The sequence below is a fragment of the Lissotriton helveticus genome, chromosome 5_1, assembly GCF_964261635.1.
Source record: "Lissotriton helveticus chromosome 5_1, aLisHel1.1, whole genome shotgun sequence".
Lineage (NCBI taxonomy): Eukaryota > Metazoa > Chordata > Amphibia > Caudata > Salamandridae > Lissotriton > Lissotriton helveticus.
The window spans coordinates 596,416,874-596,437,819 of record NC_136065.1 but is presented as its reverse complement, the minus strand read 5'-3'; the positions used below and the strand labels follow the sequence as shown (position 1 = coordinate 596,437,819).

The 20,946-nt window shown below is 48.6% G+C and overlaps 1 protein-coding gene across 6 annotated transcripts in view; it reads left to right on the top strand.

Moving 5' to 3' along the window:
- Positions 1-20,946, top strand: part of ZMIZ1 (zinc finger MIZ-type containing 1) — a 514,453-nt gene that overhangs the window by 352,831 nt on the left and 140,676 nt on the right. The window lies entirely within an intron of this gene.

The window sequence follows — 20,946 nt, the reverse complement described above, 5'->3', positions numbered from 1 at the left end:
CTGCAGCCTCTGTGCAGCCCAGCACAGATTATCGCGGCCCATTGTCACATATAGAATGACAATGGGCCAAAGCCAGCAGGCACAGCATGTGGTGGGAGCGCCGGCCCTGGCCTTAGGGCACAGGTCTTCAAACGGTTGTGCACACCTCCCTGGGGGCCCGTGATTGCATTCCCAGGGGGGCACAACTGCAAGGAAGGAATTGTGAATGAAGATCGCCTGCAAGCATCGACGTGTATCTGGTGAGTTCACAGGCTGTCTTCTTTTATATGCAGAAGTTAAACAGCATAAAAAGTTTGCACCTGTAATCCTGAGTTTTTCCTGGGGCACTGTCAGTGAGTAGGGAGACGGGGCTCAAGGGTAAACACAACATGCTAATAACTATGTAATTTTTTCATCTTCATATAACTGCATATTTAAAAAAAAGCGCACACACAGTAAATGAAAAAACAAAGCAAATGAAACGAATTTTGCAAAAATATACTCTCTTACATTATAAACCTCAGTTATCTAAAGCAATCACTGCAGATTTCTGTGTCTGACCAGAGAGTCGCCGATTTGAATCCTGGTTTTCACAGTGGGAAATAGTAACTAGTGTATTTATAAGCTACACGTTCCATGCCTGTGGTAAAAAGCACTATGGTATGACATAAAGAATATATTAGCTCCTCGGCTGCTTTTATGTGTGTTGCTTAACCAGTTGCATAGGGTCCAGTGTCATGAGAGGCCTATTAAAGCCAGGGTCACTGGAATCATGCCGCAGGGGAGGACCAAATCATGTGGCAGGGTTGACTAAATTATGTGGCAAGAAAAGGAAAATTATGTGGGGTTATGCAGAACATTTTGTCATGCATCTACTTTGTCATTTTTACATTTGGTAAAAACTATCTGGGCATTGATTTTACCTCATTAATGCTGGTTTAATACCCAAATATAGCAAAAAGCAAAAGAAAGGTGACCAGTCAAGCTTTGCGAAGGGCGTTTCACAGAGAGATGAGAGCACCTTCACTGCGAAAAGGTGGGGACAGAACATTGGAGCTCATTATTTCTAAAAGGGAGGAGTTGTGTCCTAATGGCAAGAGCTTCCTACTTTGGAACCTAGTTCAGGTCCTCCTGTCAGCTCAACTCAAATCACTTAATAGTCCAGTGCCTAAAATAAAAAAATGTATATAATACATTTTATGAACTTGTATTTGTGTAATGTAAATGGTGCTTATTTAAAGTTTCCCAATGCCCTTACGTAAAACCCAAAAAGTGATGGATAACCTGTTTCAAGATTAGAGTGATAGCCATGGTCGGTAAGTTGTGAAAGAGGCAGAGGAGGTAGGGGGCTAATTAGGGCCTCAGCTATAATTAGTGCAGAAAATAAAATTCCATTGGGGCCCAGGAGTGCGAGGGGCTCACAAGAACCAATTTATTGAGAGAACAGGTTTTTTGTCAATTTCTGTTATTGCTTGATGATTTTCCCTATCATATGTTTCACATTTACTGTGGATTATGAGCTACAAAAAAGTGTCCATGATATGATCTCAAAAGCTCTGCCTTTGCTCTCAGCCCTGCCTCTCCTGTTTTACGATCCTTGGAATAAAGTTTTGCATGGGTCCCCAACTTCAAAACATTTTGCTTTGGGGGGCCCCATGCAAAAAAGTTTGAAGACCACTGCCTTAGGGTATGACAGTGAGGCCTCACCACGGGAGATGCTGCTACGACGGGCCAGAGTTTTCACTCCCCTTGGAACAGGAAGTGATGAGGGCAATAAACAGGGTTTTGCTCCCTCCCTCCTCGCAGTGGATGGCTGGCCCGACTCCAACTAATTCTGGCCAGGCAAGGCATCCTCACTGCCAGGCGCGGTGCGTCCATAGGGGTGTGGGGGCGTAGCCCCCCCCCGCCCGGAGCCGCCTGCAGGAGACACCGAGGGAGAACTGACAATGCATGCCAGTCAGCATGACGTCAGGAGGCGTCATGTTGATTGACATGATTGTCACCAGGCAGGCAGCAACACGAGTGCACATGCGTGGGGACGGAGGGTGACGTTTTTACCCGTGCCCACGCATGCGCACTTGTGTTCGTGCTTTTTTGCGCATGCCCATTAGGAGCCCTTCGGTCTCCTAATGGGCGTGCTGTGGGTGGATGCATGAATGATGTATGGATGGATGCATGGATGCATGCATGATGGGTGGATGGATGCATGAATGATGGATGCAGGTTGGATGGGTGGGTGGATGGATGGATGGGTGGATGCATGAATGAGTGATGTATGGATGCAGGGTGGGTGGATGGATGGGTGGATGCATGAATGATGTATGGATGGATGCATGGATGCATGCATGATGGGTGGTTGGATGCATGAATGATGGATGCAGGTTGGATGGGTGGGTGGATGGATGGATGCATGAATGAATGATGTATGGATGCAGGATGGGTGGGCCATGTCTGAACTGGGGTGGCGGAGTGAGCTAAAGAACGGTGATGGATTAAACCCAGATCAGTTGACTGGGGGTGAGTGTTAGTATTGTCAACGCTCCGTCCATCATCACCTTTGGTTTTTCTTTGTTCGCCCTAAGTGGCAGGGTATGCTCAGACGTGAGTCCCTTGCTCACTTTGCCACTGGAGTCAAGCAAGCCCGGCTGAAGACGGCTGGAATGCCAGAAACCGGTCCTGGGAAGCTTGATTCCGGTCCAGGGAAGACATGGCTTGGCAGTTCGGGCTGGACTGTTCCCATGAGGCACAGGGTCAGACTGATTTGCATATGGCCATGTCTGAACTGGGGTGGCAGAGTGAGCTAAAGAACGGTGATGGATTAAACCCAGATCAGTTGACTGGGGGTGAGTGTTTGTATTGTCAACGCTCCGTCCATCATCACCTTTGGTTTTTCTTTGATGGGTGGATGGATGCATGAATGATGGATGCAGGTTGGATGGGTGGGTGGATGGATGGATGGGTGGATGCATGAATGCATGATATATGGATGCAGGATGGGTGGGTGGATGCATGAATGATGTATGGATGGATGCATGGATGCATGCATGATGGGTGGATGGATGCATGAATGATGGATGCAGGTTGGATGGGTGGGTGGATGGATGGATGGATGGGTGGATGCATGGATGAGTGATGTATGGATGCAGGGTGGGTGGATGGATGGGTGGATGCATGAATGATGTATGGATGGATGCATGGATGCATGCATGATGGGTGGATGGATGCATGAATGATGGATGCAGGTTGGATGGGTGGGTGGATGGATGGATGGATGGGTGGATGCATGAATGAGTGATGTATGGATGCAGGGTGGGTGGATGGATGGGTGGATGCATGAATGATGTATGGATGCATGGATGCATGCATGATGGGTGGTTGGATGCATGAATGATGGATGCAGGTTGGATGGGTGGGTGGATGGATGGATGCATGAATGAATGATGTATGGATGCAGGATGGGTGGGCCATGTCTGAACTGGGGTGGCGGAGTGAGCTAAAGAACGGTGATGGATTAAACCCAGATCAGTTGACTGGGGGTGAGTGTTAGTATTGTCAACGCTCCGTCCATCATCACCTTTGGTTTTTCTTTGTTCGCCCTAAGTGGCAGGGTATGCTCAGACGTGAGTCCCTTGCTCACTTTGCCACTGGAGTCAAGCAAGCCCGGCTGAAGACGGCTGTAATGCCAGAAACCGGTCCTGGGAAGCTTGATTCCGGTCCAGGGAAGACATGGCTTGGCAGTTCGGGCTGGACTGTTCCCATGAGGCACAGGGTCAGACTGATTTGCATATGGCCATGTCTGAACTGGGGTGGCAGAGTGAGCTAAAGAACGGTGATGGATTAAACCCAGATCAGTTGACTGGGGGTGAGTGTTTGTATTGTCAACGCTCCGTCCATCATCACCTTTGGTTTTTCTTTGATGGGTGGATGGATGCATGAATGATGGATGCAGGTTGAATGGGTGGGTGGATGGATGGGTGGATGCATGAATGAATGATATATGGATGCAGGATGGGTGGGTGGATGGATGGGTGGATGCATGAATGATGTATGGATGGATGCATGGATGCATGCATGATGGGTGGATGCATGATGGATGGATGGGTGGATGCATGAATGAATGATGTATGGATGAAGGGTGGGTGGATGCATGAATGATGTATGGATGGATGCAAGGTGGTTTGGGCTCGCTCGCTGCGCTCGCTCACTGCGGTGCAATATGCAAATTAGTTTACGGCTCACCACTTTCAAATGTCACCAGCTGCCCCTGCTGATTGCTCTACCAACCTCCCATCTCAAACTCAGGATTTAACCAGAAACCAACCCCACTATACCTATCTCTTTGCGATGTGGCATTTAATGTATAGGCTTTGTCAGCAGATGCCCTTGGCAGCGAGGTTCCTGGGCCCTAGGGTCACCGCAGTGTAACTTTTAAGTTACCTCAGTCAAAGGAGGGCCACCACAGAAAGTGTTATGGTTTTTCTGAGAGACCAAATGTTTGATCATGTACTCCTTCCTTGGAAAAAAAAATAAAGCCCTTTCAATCAAAACCAGCGAAACTGAACATGTTTACGCCATAGTTATTTGTTCAGACAGCACAGTCAATAACTGCTGCCTGCTGGGGTGTATTGATATAACCAGGGCCACTGGAATTATGCACCATTGGGGAGGGAGCCTGGCTGCTTGCATCCTGGGCAGGAGCTGAGAAGCCGTGGCACCTGGTAAGCTACATTTAAAAAAAAGATATTATTAAATTACCCCCCCCCCCGCGTGACCCCCCTGCCCCCTCTCCCCCCCCCCCCCCCCGCGAGTCATGCCGGACGCGACTAACTCAGTGGCCCACCCAAATACACCATTGGCCCACCCAAATAAAAATTCCTGGAGCCGGGGGAGTGCCAGCTGCGGGCCGGTACCAGCCCGTGGAGGACTCTCTCACTATCTCCCCTTTGTTGACGGTGACTCATGCGCTGCGCGAGGGATTTTCGCAGGTTCACTTACGGTGGTGACAAACTCTTGTGCAATCCTCGTCGCCACAAGGGTGGGAAAAACAAACTCGGCAAGGTCATTCGATGGAGGCGCTTTTTTGGCGCGCACTGTCAGCCAGAGGTGCCAAGGGCCCTGGCTCGGTTACGCAGTGTACTAACACAGCAACTAGGGCTTTGTTTGTGGCGGAGTTCGGGGTACGGAAGAGGGCTAAAAGGAATCTGTGGACGACAGAAAAATGATACTCGCCATTGGGAATGGTTGTCGTGTTACTGACTTGTGTACTGCCCGACTTACCCTTCTGACTCTCGGAGGAACCTGGGCGCCATGCCCTTAAGTGCCTGTCCTGTTATCCGGGTAGCTTAAAGGAGTTAGGATGTCTGAAGTCATCTGAGGACATGAAGGCTATTCAATGCGGTTTTTATATAAAATATTTAATTCTCATTTAAATAGATCAACCTCTCAGACATACACGGTATAGTTTGTATCATTACATGTCAAAGTAGTTATGGGCTATTATTATATACATGCACATGACTACATATGCATAGCAAGATGTACTTAATTAGGCATGCCCTTATGAATTAAATCCCGAAGAAATGTGGAAATGCTCCCACCTTTGACCCCAAAATGTTCATGACATCGTATAGCCCTATTAATAGCTTTCTAACACAGTGTACTCCTGCCTATCCTCAAGAGGCCTAGTCAAACATAGCCAACATGTGAGGTGGGAGGAGTGAGGCCATACGCTTAAGAGATCAGCTGGGGAGCCTTTAGCCCAACTGCATGGAGGATAGAGCATCAGTTCATCCACTGTTGGTGGCTGTTCAAAGGTCACTTCTACTACCCTTCTTCAGGCGCTCGGCTGGAAGTTCTTCGGTAGGTCTGACTGCGGCCACCATGCTATTAGGCCCGTTGACAGCATAAAATGTTTACTGGAGACAGCGAAGGGATTATTGATGCCTTCAGCGTCAGATGTTAAAGTCCCTGTTTCATCAAGGATCTGAGGAGCAAATCATGTTCCATCGTTCCGCAAGGCCTACCAGTGAATCACTGTGTCTGCTTTATACTGAATTCGTCTACATGACCTTGTGCAGCAATCAAGGGCGTTGTCCCATATCAATCCTTAATTGGCCGTCAGCAAAACTTGTAACTTCTACCTGTCAGAGGGTTCTGTCATTTTGGATTGCTGGAGCCAGTGTACATGTCCCTGGCTATTTTAAGCATGCTCGATAGTGGCTACTCCTATTTTCAATTTTTCACATGTATTTAGAGTATTTCTACCCTAAATGCCTTGAAGCTTTTCCCATCTAACTTTCAGGCCCTTAAAAAACCTTTGAATCCTGATGGATTCACTTAAAGGATTGAAACGTTTACTGTTGTTAAGGACCCTATTTGCACTGTTTATCAACTACTAACGGGCCTTGCCGCTCTTGTTTTGGAATACGCACTTTGACCTCTAAAATTACGTGTGTATCACATAAAACAGTGCACCGAGCACGTTTTGTCACCCTCACCCACTGCACCATTGTTAATAAGTTTGATTTTACTTTTTTTGAAATTTCTCTTTTGTTACTAATAAACAACTTTTCTGTGTTTAAGATTGTTGATGTTGTGTGCCTCAGGGCCACTGTTCTGGTGAATACTTAAGGTCCCTGAATGGCTCTAGGGTTCCCTTTGTTCCTTAGTACTACCTCTCCCACCCAGGAATGGTGACCTGTAGTAGACTAACAGTGTTACTACTGTTTCACGTTAAGTTAGGGTAAATTTACTTACTGGTGGACGTCACCAGGTAGATTTCAGTGGTTGATTTAAGTGTTAGGAGTTTCTACTATACTCCTGGCTTAACCCCACTTACAAGCTACATAACTGTGCCTTAAAATAGAAATTCAGCCTTCTTTGTGTGTGTAGCAGTCCTAGGTGCACTAATTACACTGCGACATTGTTGCCAAGGGAGATTACCTGGTTGCTTACCGACTGTAGTATGTGGCAGGTAGCTCACAAGTGCATATTCTGAGGGAGGTTATTTATTACTTTATTATTTTTGATCACCTCTAGATTTGTGGGAGCTTAATCCTGAGTCCCCATTAACTCATGATCATTCACCCTCTTGTAGAGTCTACTCTTAAACCTGCATCTGACTGAGCCCTGTCCGTGAAGGTGTTCTACGTGATATAGCCTTGTTGTTTTTTCCGTACAGCTTTTCATTGTTTTGCATGTTTCTGTCGGTGAGGTTGTCAGAATTATATGCATCTTGAAAATCACACAACTGTCAATATTACGTTTGTAATTTGGGTTCTCCTAAAAGGGGACTGCGTAGTCAGTCAGCCAATCATTGATAGAATGAATGGCTGCTTGTCCGGACCAGGTGTTCAGGTCAAACATTTGTGGTTTAAATGTTTAGCTATTAACTTTTACCCTCATTCCCTTCGCATAAAAAAATCTTTACCCGATTCACCGAATAAAAGCAGCATAGGGAAATTGCAGTAAGTGAATTTTGTTAGTGTAGTATGGTGAAAGTGGCATGTAGTTGTGAAGTGTGTGCTTAGCCTTGTGAAATGTTTCTGTGGCTATATTTGACATTTGTTGACACCGTAACATTAGTACATTTTATACAAGTCCATTTAAGGTTGACCTACAAGAACAAAACACTACAGCACTTCCGGTTTGAGTGTTTGCCATTGGGCATTCCCAGTCTGGGTGCAGGTCGCGAGGAGGGTGCTTAGTTTGGTCATGGCTGTGTGATGATGCCTTGCGGGTTCAAGGACATGATTGTGGTTGGTTTTTGACTCTTGGGGGGGTCAGACTTCTGACAGTCCAAAGAGGTGTGTATTTTGGGTTCAGGCCAGGGGAATGGGGCTTCTTCTCTCAGTTCCAGGATTGGTGGAGAGAGCCCCACTTGTTTCTGCGCTGCTGGACTGAGTGCTTGTATCTGTTCAGTCCCACTGGAGAGAGAGAGCTCACCCTATCGCCAGGCCATTGAGGGGGTGCTGTGTCTGTTCAGGTTGGCTGCAAGGTTCTTATTCATGGTGATGCCACTTGTCACGGTCACAGACCACACAACAGTGCTTAATTTGTAAAAGAATGAGTGCCAGGGAGCACACAAAATCAACTAATAGTGTTGGGTTCACCTCAATTATCTTTAACCCCTTTGCCGCGGGGGTAATTTCCCCGTGAGGGGGGGAGGGGGCGGCGCCGCAGTGCTCATGGCGAGCTGGGCTCGTCATGAGTCACAGTGGAGCTGTGTTCATGACGAGCTAGGCTCGTCACAACCCCGCCCACTGATTAATTCTCCCACACAGGCGGGGAATCAATCGTGCGCGGGCGGGCCGCGGCCGTTATGACGAGCCCAGCTCCACTGTGACTTATGACGTGCTGGGCTTGTCATGAGCATGGAAGGGTTAATCCACTACCAGACGCTGCTGCCCTTTTACCTCACTCTTGCGGTCCCTGCTTTCTCTCTTTGTGCCCGTTTTTCAGTCTTCCCCAAAAATGCGTGCCTATGAGCCCCACTTGCTTTCATTGAGAAGTGCACTCAGAGGGTACTCGTCTCAGTCCAGCCTTCTGGAGTGTGCTTGTTTGATTAGCGAGTGTCTGAGGGTGGTGCTTGTCTCTGCTTCGCACCATTAGACAGGTGCTTATCTCAGAACATGGCCGCAGGGAGGGGCCTTGTCTGAGCTTCAGGCTGCTGCGGGGTGCTTTTAAGAGCTCTGAGCGGGAGTGGGAGTGATTGTTGAGATTCCAGACTGAAAGGAGGGTGTTTGTCGGGGCTTTGAGTGGACTGGATCCCTCCGGGTCTCAGACCTGGTACTAATTAAAACGGATATTGAAACGGGTCCCCATCAGGCCATATATTCATGTCCTTAACTTTACTGGCAACAACACTGATCCAGTTTCTGAACAATTAATGTAAAACATGTTAAAGTAATTCATGTCAGCAATTTAGTTCCTGTTTATATTTCACGTTTTATTAATCATGCATTCCCCAAGAGTGTTGGCTATTTTCAGAATTTTGTATTTCTTTTTTGTGTCGGCTGTGACTCTTGCATAGTGCATACTTTGAAATGAGTCCCCTCCAGCTGTTCATAATGGGCCATGACAGAGAGCTCTGGAGTAAAGGCTGAACGAAGGCAGTGTGACTTTGTCACACTGCCTGGCAGAGGGTCAGAAAGGTATTCAGAATACATGGTCATCCAATCCTTGGCCTCTCTGTAGAGCACACTGAGCAATGGCCACATATTCCAATAGTAATGGTGATTCTGTGCAACTGAGTATGAAGGAGGCCCGCAGTTGTCAAAATATTGATAAAGCGAAAGTGAACTTCCAGGTGAGTGGGCGCGCGTGTGTTTGGCATGTGGTGAAGTGAAGGAGATGAGAGAAAGTGCACTCAGGAAAGAGTGAAAAGAGGGTGATGAAAAGGAAAAAGATGAAGTGTAAGATATGCAGATGAACAAGATGTGGAGGGAAATGGGTGTGCATGTCTGACCTTGAGTGAATATAACTGAAGTGATTTAGAAGCTCTGAAGATCACTACTCCTTCCACTAGCCTCAGTGGTGTTTTATTCAGTCTCACAATTTCTGAGTTGAAATGTATTCAATATTATCATTGTTCTTACTCATTTATCTTTAACAGCTAACAACCATTGACAAAGCCAGTAGTCCTGGCTGGTTTTCAGAGTATGTCAGTTGTCGTGTTATATATCTAGATTCAATAATAGAAAGTTGAGAGAGGAACTTAAATACCAAATACCGGTCACTGGGAATACCACACTGGGAATCACAGAAATGTAGTTTAGGCGTTTACGAAACTCCCTTAATTACATAGGCAATGCCCTCTTTAGAAGCCCCGCCCCCAACACACACACACACATACACGCACCCACCCACACACACACACACTTTTTTAATCTGACTTAAAGCCCTTGTGTCTCCACTCCCCCCTCCCCCCCCTCCCCCCAAAGAAATTGCACTGGTGAGTCATCACCAAGGTTCCAGCCTCCTTGCCTTGCTCCAGAGCTCAGGGCCTGGAAGTCATTATTCCTCTGCAGCTCTTTCCAGGGCGGGCCACTACAGGCCTCTGGCCCGGTCCCACATTCTTCCGCCTCGCAAGCAAGACACGCTTTTTCCACTCTGCCTCGCGCTGCTGTTAATGTGAACTTCTTAACCCCTCTTGTCTGTGTAGGTCGCCTCCAAGGCAGTCAGTCAGTGTGATCTTGGGTGTGTCTGCGCAGCTGCTCCAGTGTGAGGTAGACTCGATCCTTTTGATCTTTTCTTTGAACCTGTGCACTGCTCTGTAGCTAGTCCACCTTCGTGCTGTGCTGGGCCTGCAGCAGAGAACAGTAGACTGTTCTTCTTACTTAAGGGCATAGTGTGCTACTTCCAAGCGCTGTACCTACATTCAGAGCTCTTACCCTGTCTGCTTTAGCACAGTGGCCATAGAGGGGGTATTCTTTGAGGTGCGGCAGCGTTTAGTGCATAGCCTAACGCAAGTGGGCCCAGGTCTTCAGGTCAAAGCCAGGGTTGTCTGATCCTATCTGCCTGGAAACGATGGGCACCTTTATTTGACAACAGGAGAGTGTTTGGTATTGGGTACTCAGTCCAGTGGTTCATCCCACCTGACATTATTTGCTTTATTGTATTGTTAGCTTTATATGACCCTTGCATCTTTTTTTTCTCAGAAGGACTAATAATTATATTTTTATTATTATTATAATTGTTTTTGTTACTATTTATAATTTAGACCTATCAATGCACATTTCACAACCTAAACTGTCTCAGTTTCAAACAAAAAAAATGGTCCTCAAAAAAAGATTATTTATTTATTTATTTTTGTAATTTATTGAGCGCGGCGAATACCCGTGGGCGTCTCGGCGCTATGATTCCATTAATTCCCTCATCGCTCATAGCAGGCTGTATTGGACTACTGATCGAATAACCAGGTTTTTAATAGTTTTCGAAATTGCATAAGTGAAGGAGAGGTCTTGATGCAGAGTGGCAAGGAATTCCAAAGCTTTGAAGCCGCAACCAGGAAGCGACGATCTCCCCAAGATACTGTCTTGGATCGAGGGACCACTAGATGGTTCAGAGTGGTTGATCGAAGCAGTCTGGTTGGTTTATAGGGTGTCAGCTTTGCCTTAAAAAATTGGGGAGCCTGGTCATGTAATGCTTTGTAAACTATGCATAAAGATTTAAATTTTATTCGGTTGCGGATCGTTAGCCAATGATAGTTTTTAAGGGTGTCCGATACTGAGGAAAATTTAGGTGTTCCTGAGAGGAGCCGTGCTGCAGCATTCTGCAATGACTGAAGCTTGTTTATTATCCTGGTTTGGGCATTTAAAAATAGCCCGTTGCAGTAGTCAAGGGAAGTTAACACTAATGAACTGATTAGTGTTTTTGCAGCAGTAACTGGAAGAAATGGGAGAATTTTCCTAATCAGCCTTAATTTATGGTGGACTGTTGCCGCTACCTTATTTGCATGTGCCATGAAATTTAAGTCCACATCGAAAGTTACTCCTAGGTTCCTAACCTTGAGTGCTGGCTTCGGAGGCTCACCCATTCCCGGTGGCCACCAAGTTGATGACCAGTCTGGTCTGAGGGGTCCGAAAATTAGCACTTCCGTCTTATCGGAATTTAGCTTAAGACAGTTAGATGCTATCCACTCGCTGATTGCGAGCATTCCGCGCCGAAATCGGTCAGTCACCTCTGGTCCGTTATCTTTAATACCCAAAACCAGCTGGGTATCATCTGCATAGGAGGTTACGCTCATCCCATATGCCTTGATGACATTGGCAAGGTCCGACACATAGATGTTAAAAAGTGTCGGACTTAGGGATGAGCCTTGAGGAACCCCACATGGTAATGACAGATTGATAGATTGATAAGGGCCAATGGTGACTGCCTGTGATCTGTCGGCTAGGAATGAGGCAATCAATTTGCTCGCCGATTGGTGGATGCCCATCTTTTCGACACAGTCGATAAGAGTGTTGTGGTCGACCGTGTCGAAAGCCGCCGACAGATCCAGCATGACCAGGACAGCTGTCCCACCGAGATCTCGGATGGTTCTTATGTCATCCGCAGCCTTGATTAAGGCGGTTTCGGTGCCATGGTGTCTTCGGAAGCCGAATTGTGAGTCATCCAGTAGGTGGTGTGTCTCGATGTACTCAACCAGCTGTTGATTCATGGCCTTTTCGACCACTTTGGCTAAGAAAGGTAGGCTTGCGATTGGTCTATAGTTCTTTGGGTCGGTCTTGTCCAAGCTAGCTTTCTTCAACAGAGGCTTCACAATCGTGTTTTTTAAGGAATCGGGGAAGATTCCGGAGCCTAGAATGGTGTTACAGACTGAAGTGATCATCGGGATGAGAGTATTCATCACTGGTGGGAGAACCGAGAATGGACACGGATCCAATATGGATCCAGTCTTAATAGAAGAGACTATTTTTTTAGTTTGGTCCATGGTCAGTGGTTTAAAACTCGTAAATTCATTGTCCTGTACAGGCTTAGGGGAGGGCGAGTTTGGGGGGTTTGAAGAAAAAGCCTGATAGATATCATTGACTTTGGAGTAAAAGAATTTAGCCAATTCATCACAGAAGGATTGAGAGGCAGGCGGGGTAAGATCTGGTGCATTGCCAGATAGTGTTCTGGTAATGTCGTACAATTGTCTAGTTGAGTTTTTAGCTTTGTCGATTTTTTCTGAAAAGAATGTTTTCTTTGCTTCCATAATCATATCTTTATACACTGATAGTGACTCTTTATATTTCGCTTTCTCGTCCGGATCGTAATTTGTACGCCACTTCCTTTCCCTGCTTCTATTAAGCTGTTTTTGTCTCCTAAGCTCATCAGTGTACCATGGGGCAGAAGGAGTCGTTCTGTTCGTGGAGACTTTTTTTGTTGGAACTAAGATATTGGTAGCGTTTCTCAGCCAGTCGTGAAATTGTTGAGTGGCAATGGATGGGTCAGCGGAAAGTGATGGACAAGAGCTGTCCAGTAGATTGGTTAATTCGGTATGGTTTATATTTTTCCAGATTTTGAAAGTGGTTGGGCTCGGTGGCATAGCTTTTATCTTTGAAGTATCAGTTAGAGTCAGCTTAGTGAATATGACATAATGATCCGTCCAAGGCAATGGCAGGATGTTAAGAATCTGTAGGGTCTCAACATTGGAAAAAATACCGTCAAGAATGTGTCCAGCTTGGTGGGTCGGGGACGTGATCAATTGTTTGAGTCCTAACATGTCCAGATCCATAGTCAAGGTCTGGGTATCCTTGTCCTCTTTCAAGTCCAGGTGAAAATTCATGTCACCCAGAATTGTGAAGGATTCCTCCATGATTAATGATTCCATTATTGTATTGAGGGTGTTTATAAAAGGCGTTCTAGTTCCAGGGGGACGATATAAGAGTAGTCCCTTGAAACTATGAAGGGCAGTGAAGCGAATGCTAAATTGAAATACCTCACATGTGGTTACTGAAATGGGTGTTATTTTAATTGGAAATCCTTCTCTGGCAATAATTGCCAGTCCCCCCCCTCGTTGTAATTTCCTGTCTAGACGGTAAATGGTATAGCCGTGAGGCACAGCAATAACCAGGTCTGGTCCGGATGCTTCATTCAGCCAGGTCTCGGTAACGAAGAGGACATCTAGATTGTTGTCTATAATGAGGTCGGCTGTTTCTTGTCTATGCTTGCTTATTGATCTTGCATTGATCAGGGCCATGAGATAGTCAGTTTCTTTCGCTGCTGATATTACTTTAGGTGGAATTTTTTGATTGTTTATGAAGATCGTGGTATTACAATTGGTACAGTTAATAGCGGTGTTGTGTATAAGACTGCTAGGGTCGTGAACCAAGCATCGAGAGTTGGAAAGGGTGCGTAGCTCTAATAAGGAGGCTCGGGAATGGATTATCCTGCAATCTGATGAAATCTGGCCAGGGGTCGGGGCCCTAGGCCCGGTCCCGGCGCGGACGGGCGCAGACGGGCTCGCCTTTGGCGCGCCCGCTGCGCCCGCCCGCTGCGCGGACGGGATGACATATTGTTTTTATCCCCAGAGCTCGTGAGTACTGAGGAGGGTGGGAGGCGTCCAACAACTAGAACGCGACCCGTTTCTCAGCGCAATATGGCGCGTGAAGTGTGTGAAAGCCGGTGTCAGCCCGCAAATCGGCTGCACCGTGCCTTAAGAATGTTTGTATTAGCTTCAGCGCGAAGCAAATCTCGCGCTGAAGTTTTAAGCAATTGAAGTTTTTAAAAGTGCAAATTAAAATATTTACAGTCTTTAATAGCAGGTAGTCTACAACATTCTATAGCGCGTTCACAAAGGTATGAGCCCCCGGCTTTCCGCCTCAGGGGTAGATTTAATAGCAATCACCGTTCTGCTAGTGATCGGGATTTAAATAGCCAGGGAGGGCGGGAGGCGTCCAACAACTAGAACGCGACCCGTTTCTCAGCGCAATATGGCGCGTGAAGTGTGTGAAAGCCGGTGTCAGCCCGCAAATCGGCTGCACCGTGCCTTAAGAATGTTTGTATTAGCTTCAGCGCGAAGCAAATCTCGCGCTGAAGTTTTAAGCAATTGAAGTTTTTAAAAGTGCAAATTAAAATATTTACAGTCTTTAATAGCAGGTAGTCTACAACATTCTATAGCGCGTTCACAAAGGTATGAGCCCCCGGCTTTCCGCCTCAGGGGTAGATTTAATAGCAATATTTAAAAGGCCTAATACACTCTATCTGGGCTCAAACTATTGACTTTCCCGCACAGGCATGTTGAGCGAAAGGTCAACCCATTTATTGTATTCAGTGTTAGGAATATTTTGAAAATTGTTTAAAGTTTTTTGTAAGGCAAAGCCGACCAACACTGTAGCTTCCCAACTTAAAAAAATATTTTGTTTTTTTGTGTAGTACTTGAACCTTGAATCTTTCATGCTGTGCAACGCTGGTAATTAGCTGGTCCGGAAAAGCCGGATGTAGAAAAAAATAAAATACATGCACTGACTTCTGCAGACCAGCCTGTACAACACACACCTGAAAGGCACTCTTAATCCCAAAGCAACTGAGTGGAAGAGGCATTTCAGTTTGTGTTGTAGAGTGTATGTAGGGCGCTGTGGCTGGAGGTGCCACTCAGTGTCTGTGGCAAAGACTGGACTGGGCCTGCTCCACTGTAGCTGAATAAGGTGCAGTCTGTACAACTGTATATGTATATAAAAAATAAAAAAAGTGTTCCTCCACATCATGATCATCTCTTGTCAGAGAATGGCTGGAAGCTCTCAGACGGGACATAGCAGTCTGCTTTTATGAGGGTGGTGAGGAAGGGATACCTTAGCGTCCTGTGTCTGTCGTTGTGGGGTGTCTGGGAGCACAGGGCAGAGTCTGGAGGCTACAGGTGCGTGGAGTGCAGTACAGTCCACAGAAACATCCACAGTGGCAGCGTGGAGGGCTACGGAGGGAGCGGCACCAGAGTGACCTGTGGCTGCGGTGGTGGACCCATTCTAGGTAGCGAGTAGACCTTTGGTGGCGGACGAGAGGGCAATGATGGAAGGGAGGAAGTAGTGATAGCAGCTTATAGGGTCCAGCCGTGGGCTGTGGATGTAATGACTGGGCCGCTGTGTTTTAGGAGAAAAATGTGGATGTATTTGAGGGGTTCTTGGTGGCAGCAGAGAGGCCGCTGGTGTGAGCGGGGGCTGGCAGTGATAGTTAAACACGTTGGTAATGGCCTACTATTTGGTGACACAGGCTATGTCTGTGGTGGAGCTTGGTAAACTTGAGGTACCAGAGGAACTTAGAAAATGCTGTGGAGTCAGTGAAGGCAGTGAAGAAGAGGAGGCAGTGAAGAAGACTAAAATGGTAGCAGGTGGGGATAAGGTAGGGCCGGCAATCCTGAAACGTGCAACGACAATACACATGGGCAGTGTAGAGGCCTGCGCTGTCAATTGAATGTTGGACATACCAATAACTGTGTCACATTTGTAGAGTCTGACCGGTTTGTCACAGGAAAAAGAAGAGCCGATCTCACCAGTTTACAAAACCGTAGCAGAATGAAAAGTACGATGAAGAGGCGATGAGGAGGAAAATGCTCATATAATGAAAAGCTGTCCGGGACAAGAGGAGTAAGAGAGATGTGTGTATTTTACTATTTCGGAAGGACATGGTTTCTTGATTATGAATTTTATGGGGCAAGAGATGTATATCAATCAATCAATCAGTACATTTGTAGAGCGCGCTACTCACCCGTGCGGGTATCAAGCCACTGGAGGAAAAACAAGGGGGGGGGTGCTGCTACTGCTCGAATAGCCAGGTCTTGAGGTGTTTCCTGAAGGTGAGATGGTCCTGGGTCAGTCGTAGGTGTACGGGGAGGGAGTTCCATGTCTTCGCTGCTGGGTAGGAGAACGATCTTCCTCCCGTGGTGGTTCTGCGAATCTGTGGGATGGTGGCGAGGGCGAGGGCGAGGCTGGAGGAACGGAGCTAGCAGGTGGGGGTGTGGAACGAGATGCGGTTGTTGAGGCATTCAGGGCCCATGTTGTGGAGCGCTTTGTGTGCGTGGGTGAGCAGCCTGAATGGGATCCTCTTGCTGACGTGGAGCCAGTGCAGGTTTCTCAGGTGGGCGGTTATGTGGCTGTGGCGGGGGATGTCGAGGATGAGTCGTGCGGAGGCGTTTCCGAAGTTTTGCTGTGGTTCCTGCGTATAGGGCGTTCCCGTAGTCCAGTCGGCTGGTGACGAGGGCCTGGGTGACCGTCTTTCTGGTTTCGGTGGGGATCCACCGGAAGATCTTTCGTAGCATGTGCAGGGTGTTGAAACACAAGGACGAGCCTGCGTTGACTTGCTTGGTCATCGTGAGAGAGGAGTCCAGGATGAATCCCAGGTTGCGTGAGTGGTCAGTGGGTGTCGGTGCGGTGCCCAGCGACGTGGGCCACCAGGAGTCGTCCCAGGCGGAAGGGGATTGTCCGAGGATGAGGACCTCTGTCTTGTCCGAGTTGAGCTTCAGACGGCTGTGCCTCATCCATTCTGTGACCTCAATCATTCCGTCCTGGAAGTTGGCTTTGGCGGTGAGAGGGTCTTTGGTGAGGGAGAGTATAAGTTGGGTGTCGTCGGCGTAGGAGATGATGTTGATGTTGTGTTTGCGGGCGATGGTGGCGAGGGGGCTCATGTAGATATTGAAGAGGGTTGGGCTGAGTTAGGAGCCTTGGGGTACGCCGCAGATAATCTTGGTGGCCTCGGAACGGAAGTGAGGGAGACTGACTCTCTGGGTTCTGTCGGAGAGGAACGATGTGATCCAGTCCAGGGCCTTTCCTTGGATCCCAGTGTTGTAGAGGCGGGTTATTAGGGTGCGGTGGCAGACGGTGTCAAAGGCTGCCGAGAGGTCCAGGAGGATGAGAGCGGCTGTCTCTCCGTTGTCCATCAGGGTCCTGATGTCATCGGTGACTGCGATGAGGGCGGTCTCGGTGCTGTGGTTGGCTCGAAATCCGGACTGGGATGGGTTGAGCGAGCTGTGTTCTTCGAGGAATGCAGTCAGCTGTTTGTTGACGGTCTTCTTGATGACTTTGGCCGGGAAGGGGAGCAGAGAGATGGGGCGGAAGTTCTTGAGGTCTTTGGGGTCCGCTGCTGGTTTTTTCAGAAGAGCGTTGATTTCTGCGTGTTTCCAGTTTCCAGGGAAGGTGGCTGACGTGAAGGAGCTGTTAATGACGTTCCGGAGGTGGGGTGCGATGGTGGTGTCGGCTTTGTTGAAGATGTGATGAGGGCATGGGTCGGAGGGGGAGCCGGAGTGGATGGTGTTCATGACGCGGGTTGTGTCTTCAGTGCTGATGTGGGTCCATGCGCTGAGGGTGGTGGTGGGGGTCGTTGGTTTGGTTGCTGGGGGCGGGGTCTGGGGTCAGAAGCTGTCGTGTATATCTGTGATCTTGCGGTGGAAGAATGTGGCGAGGGAGTTGCAGAGGTCTTGCGACGATGTGATGTCATTGTTGCTGGCGCTGGGGTTGGAGAGCTCTTTGACGATGCTGAAGAGTTCCTTGCTGTTGTGGGAGCTGTTGTCCAGTCGCTCTTTGAACGATGTCCTTTTGGTGGTGCGGATCATCTGGTGGTATTCGCGGGTGGCGCTCTTGAGGGCTGTCATGTTTTCTGATGTCCGCTTGTGGCGCCAGGCTTTTTCGAGGGTTCGGCACGATTTCTTTTCTATTTTGAGGGTGTCTGTGAACCATGAGGATTTTCTGTTGCTAGTCTTGCCTGGGGGTTTCTTCAGTGGAGCGAGGTCGTCGGCGCAGTTGGTGATCCATTGTGCTAGATTGTCTGCTTCGTTGTTGGTGTCAGGGGTGTCGACCGGTGGGTTCTGGCTCAGCGATGTGGTCAGCTGGTCTGTGGTGATTTTGCTCCAGCATCTCCGGGGGATCTGTAGTGTGTGGTGGTGGGATGTGGTCTTCTTGAAGGTGAAATGGATGCAGCTGTGGTCGGTCCAGTGTAGTCCGGTGGAGTGGCTGAAGGCAACATGGCTGCTGGCCGAGAAGATGGGGTCGAGCGTGTGGCCGGCGTAGTGGGTGGGGGTGTCCACCAGTTGCTTGAGTCCGAGGTTGTCGAGCAGGGTGGTGGTGGTGTTGTCGTTGTTTTTCTCCAGGTGGAAGTTCAGGTCCCCTAGGAGGATGTGCTCTGGTGAGGTTAAGGCGTGCGGGCTGATGAAGTCGGTGATGGTTTCGCAGATTTGTGTCCGTGGGCCCGGGGGTCTGTAGATGAGCATTCCTCTGAGGGTGGTCTGGGGGTCGGTGTGGATTTGGAAGTGTAGGTATTCGGCGGCGGTGAGTGTGTCTTCGGCGTTGGTCGTGACGCTGATGGTGTTCTTGTAGATGACGGCAATGCCTCCTCCAGTTTTGTTGACGCGGTCTTTCAGGGTGATTTTGTAGCCGTCCGGGATGGCTATGGCGATGTCGGGGGCAGAGGAGGCGTTCATCCAGGTTTCCGTGAGGAAGGCGACGTCTGGTACTGTTGTATCCAGGAGTTACCAGAGTTCGATGGCGTGTTTGTGGACGGAGCAGGTGTTGAGGAGGATGCACTTGAGGTGGCTGTTGTTGTTGCTGGGTTCGGTGGGAGGTGTGCAGGTTCGGAAGCAGGAGAATTTGCATGCTTGGCAGGTGAAAGGTCCGTGGGTGCGCCTCGGCGTGGCTCGGTGGCAGGCGGCAGATCGTCCTGTGTTGAGTGCGATGAGGGTGGCGGTGTCGTACCTCAGTCGGGTGCCCTGGAGACGTCGGGGGCCAGGGGTTGTGGCGCTGGGCGCGGTCCGGGCGCAGACGGGCTTGCCTTAGGCGCGTCCACTGCGCGGTCTCGCAGCGGCCGCCATTTAAAGGGAGGCGGGGAGGAGGGGTCAGCTGGGAGGTGGGAGGGTGGTCAGCGAATGGGCACGGGGGGGCGGGGCCGCACGGGAGGCAGCGGCGGGAAAACGGGGGAGCAGCGGCGAGCGAGGCTCCAAGGGAGAGAAGGGCGACAGTCACACGGGGGTACAGAAATCAAAATGGGCAGCAGACACTGGCACACAGGGAGCAGAGCAGGCGGGTCACAGGCACAGGTGGCACTGCAGTGGTGGGGAAGCGACCTACCCGGAGGGTCAAGCGTCGCTGTCTCTACCACGCAGCGGCTGCCATTTAAAGGGAGGAGGGGTCAGCTGGGAGGCGGGAGGGTGGTCAGCGAATGGGCACGGGGGGGCGCACGGGAGGCAGTGGCGGGAAAACGGGGGAGCAGCGGCGAGTGAGGCTCCAAGGGAGAGAAGGGCGACAGTCACACGGGGGTACAGAAGTCAAAATGGGCAGCAGACACTGGCACACAGGGAGCAGAGCAGGCGGGTCACAGGCGGCACTGCAGCGGTGGGGAAGCGACCTACCCGGAGGTGTGCGCTTATGGACTCAGGGTGAGAGTAGAGGTGTGATTTAAAGTGAAAACCTTAGATGCTGCAGGTCAGTGGTGCATACATAGCTCATCTTCGGAGAATTCATGTTTGAAAAAGCAGATTTTTGATAGAATGTGTGGGAGGCGCCTGTCTGGGGGCTCTTGAGCCATCTCTTGTGTCTTTGTATTCAGGAGCAAACAGCTGGACACACCTTCCTTAGGGGTGAAGGGGCATGTATGAATATTTTATTTTGGGTTTTGAAAAGTACGTAGACTGGTGTTGTTCAGGATTGGCCAAAGATACCAAATTCCTCGCCATATCTTCAAAGACACCCAGAAGATGCATTCAGATGCAGAGAACTCACTAGGAGTCATTTACATGGCTTTAGTTTTAAATCTGGCATAGATTGGCCCCTTGTGATCAACTTTTTACAATCTTGAACTATAGTATAAGGAACTATAGCAACATCATCATCAGGGCCTCACTTTCTACTTCTATATATTTTTGTTGAGAAACTGTTAATTTTCTTCATCTGTGCCTTTGAATATATATCATTACTAGGCATGCTGTACATCGCCTGCCATTACAACGCAGTCGTTTCAACGACAGCGTTGTTACATCACGAGCAATTATATCGCAAGTTGTTACGACTTGCTGTAGGGGGCGCGCTGGACTTAGGATAGGAATAGTATAATTTACTATTCCTACTGTTTGTGCAACAGCAGGGTAGGTGTTGGATTGTAAATCGAACACCTTCTGCCCCCTACAGCAAGCCGTTGCAACTACTTACGATGTAATGGTTCGCAATGTAACAACGCAGTCGTTGTAACAACCGTGTTGTAATGGCATGCGATGTAAACGCTGTTTTCCATGCCATATACTTCTGTAGCTGTACCTAATCCCCATGCCCAAAACTCTGTCCAAGCTCCAGGCAACATGACTCGTAATTCACGACGGAGGCCTAAATAATACACGGCAAAGAGAACCTACAAAAGCTTCAAGCTCACACTGTTGTTATAGGTAAGTAACTAGCTTCTTACTCCCCTAACCCCACTCTCTCTTTAGCCTCATATGTGATATCTTGAACTGTGCAGTGCCCCTTATCCTGTCTACTCTTTCAGTTATCCCAAATTATTTACACATTCTTA